Consider the following 2,698-nt stretch of genomic DNA (forward strand, 5'->3'; position numbering starts at 1 on the left):
CGACCCACTTTATTTCTGATAATTTTTTTTATGAAGCCTGCTTTGTCTGAAATTAATATAACTACTCCATCTTTCTTTTTACACGATTTATCTTTCTCCATCCACTTATTTTTTTATTTTTTGAGACAGAGTCTTGCTCTGTCACCCAAGCTGGAGTGCAATGGCGTCATCTTGGCTGACTGCAACCTCTGCCTCCTGAGTTCAAGCAGTTCTCCTGCCTCAGCCTCTCGAGTAGCTGGGATTACAGGCACTTCCCGCCACACTCGGCTAATTTTTGTATTTTTAGTAGAGACGGGGTTTTATCATGTTGGCCAGGCTGGTCTCAAACTTCCTGACTTCAGGTGATCCACCTGCCCTAGCTTCGCAGAGTGTTGGGATTATAGGTGTGAGCCACCGTGCTCGGCCTTTCCCCTTACTTTTAACGTATCTGTATGTATATTTAAGTGAGTTTCTTGTAGACAGCACATTGTTGGATCTTGGTTTTTTAAATCCATTCTTGTAGTCTCTGTCCTTTGTTTAGACCATTCATAGATATTTACAGCGACTATTGATATAGTTGGATTAATATATACCATGTTTGTTTTATTATACTTGTTATTTGTTTATCTTCCCCTCTTTTCCTGCCTTTTAAGGGCTTAACTGTGCAGTTTATATGGTTCCATTATTTTTCATCTCTCAGCATATCAATTATTCTTCTTGTAAAAGTACTTTCAGCAGTTGCCCTAGAATTTCCAGTATATGTTTACTATTAGTCTAAGTCCACTCTCAATGATATTGTGCTGTTTGTGAGTGGTACAAGAGTATTTCCAGTCCCTCCTTCTTACTACTTATAGTAATAGGTTGTTGGGGAGGTTTTGAAGATTTCTAGACAGAGGCCTTTTATAGTAGTGCTTAGAGAGAAATTTGTAACTGTCCTGGGTGGGTTTGGAAGTCAGCTGCTCTCCTTTGCCATATCAGCTGTTATCAATAATACAATAATATGTTTTCTCTTTTTTTTTTAACTCACAGTTCACTGAGACTTTTTTGACAGAGAGGGACAAACAATCCAAGTGGAGTGGAATTCCTCAGCTGCTCCTCAAGCTGCATGCCACCAGCCACCTCCACAGTGACTTTGCTGAGTGCCAAAACATCCTCAAGGTAACTCTTAAGGAACTTGGAGGGGCGTATTCAGGGACTCTAGGTGACACAAGCTGTCTGCTTTTTTTTCCCTTCTGTTGGCTTTTAAAAATAGCCTCTTTTTACTGTGTAAGCTATAGAAAATTTGAGAAATTCAGAAAAAGTACAAAGAAGAAAATAAACATCACCTATAATCCCATCATCCCAAGATAATCACCGTTAGGTTCCCTGTGTTATCCTTCTGGTCTCTATGTGTGTTTATTTTGTGGCAGGGCTTCCTTAATTTTGGGAGGTCCACACTATCCTGCGATTCAGATGACATTCTTTTTGAAAACGGTTTAGAAGGCTGGGCGAGGTGGCTCACGCCTGTAATCCCAGTACTTTGGGAGGCTGAGGCGGGCGGATCATGAAGTCAGGAGATCGAGACTAAAAATACAAAAAAAATTAGCCGTGTGTGGTGGCAGGCACCTGTAGTCTCAGCTACTCGGGAGGCTGAGGCAGGAGAATGGCATGAACTTGGGAGGTGGAGCTTGCAGTGAGCCAAGATTGCGCCACTTCACTCCAGCCTGGGCAACAGAGCAAGACTCCAAAAAAAAAAAAGTAGAAAAGGGTTTAGAAGATTCCATATTGTTGAAGGCTCATGGAAGGGGCCTTGTGGTTGTTGATTATTATTACTAACATAAGAAGATTGAAAGTCCCAGGTTTGATGATTGGGAAATGAGTGGAAAGAGCACAGAGACATTATGCTAGGATAATTGTTCTCAAACTGGAGTGTGTTTGTGAATCACCTGAAGAGCTTTTTAAAACAGAATTCTGGGCCCCACCCCTGAAATTCTGATTCAGTAGGGCTGGAGTTATTTTATCAAACTTTAGCGGTAGTTTGGATCTAAATTTGAATTTAGAGCACCAGCTCTAATGCAGGTAAAACCCCTGTAAGTTGGGGGTCTGGTTCCAAGATGGCCGAATAGGAACAGCTCCAGTCTGCGGCTCCCAGCATGAGCAATGCAGAAGACAGTGATTTCTGCATTTCCAACTGAAGTACTGGGTTCATCTCACTGGGGCTTGTCGGACAGTGGGTGCAGTCCACGGAGTGTTAGCTGAAGCAGGGTGGGGCATTGCCTCACCTGGGAAGTGCAAGAGGTCAGGGAGTTCCCTTTCCCAGCCAAGGGAAGCCCTGACAGACGGTACCAAGAAAATCAGGACACTCCCACCCTAATACTGCGCTTTTCCAATGGTCTTAGCAAACGGCACACAAGGAGATTATATCCTGTGCCTGGCTCTGAGGGTCCCACGCCCACGGAACCTCGCTCACTGCTAGCTCAGCAATCTCAGATTGAACTGCAAGGCGGCAGTGAGGCTGGGGGAGGGGCGTCCATCATTGCTGAGGCTTGAGTAGGTAAACAAAGCGGCCAGGAAGCTGGAACTGGGTGGAGCCCACCGCAGCTCAAGGAGGCCTACCTGCCTCTGTAGACTCCACCTCTGGGGACAGAGCATAACTGAACAAAAGGCAGCAGAAACTTCTGCAGACTTAAATGTCCCTGTCTGACAGCTTTGAAGAGAGTAGTGGTTCTCCCAGCACGGA

General features: G+C 44.5%; 1 protein-coding gene across 3 annotated transcripts in view; it reads left to right on the forward strand.

Moving 5' to 3' along the window:
• Window positions 1–1,005: 1,005 nt before the first annotated feature.
• The window catches only part of TRPC4AP (transient receptor potential cation channel, subfamily C, member 4 associated protein), a 77,387-nt gene continuing 75,694 nt past the window's right edge, over window positions 1,006–2,698 (forward strand). For 2 of the 3 annotated variants that reach the window (XM_011972414.1, XM_011972415.1), the window contains exon 1: window positions 1,006–1,137. The gene's annotated coding sequence lies outside the window, so the exon portion shown is untranslated. The remainder of the gene's footprint in view (window positions 1,138–2,698) is intronic. The other variant, XM_011972416.1, reaches the window with a different exon arrangement.

Source organism: Mandrillus leucophaeus, unplaced genomic scaffold (genome assembly GCF_000951045.1).
Source record: "Mandrillus leucophaeus isolate KB7577 unplaced genomic scaffold, Mleu.le_1.0 Scaffold129, whole genome shotgun sequence".
Taxonomy (NCBI): Eukaryota; Metazoa; Chordata; class Mammalia; order Primates; family Cercopithecidae; genus Mandrillus; species Mandrillus leucophaeus.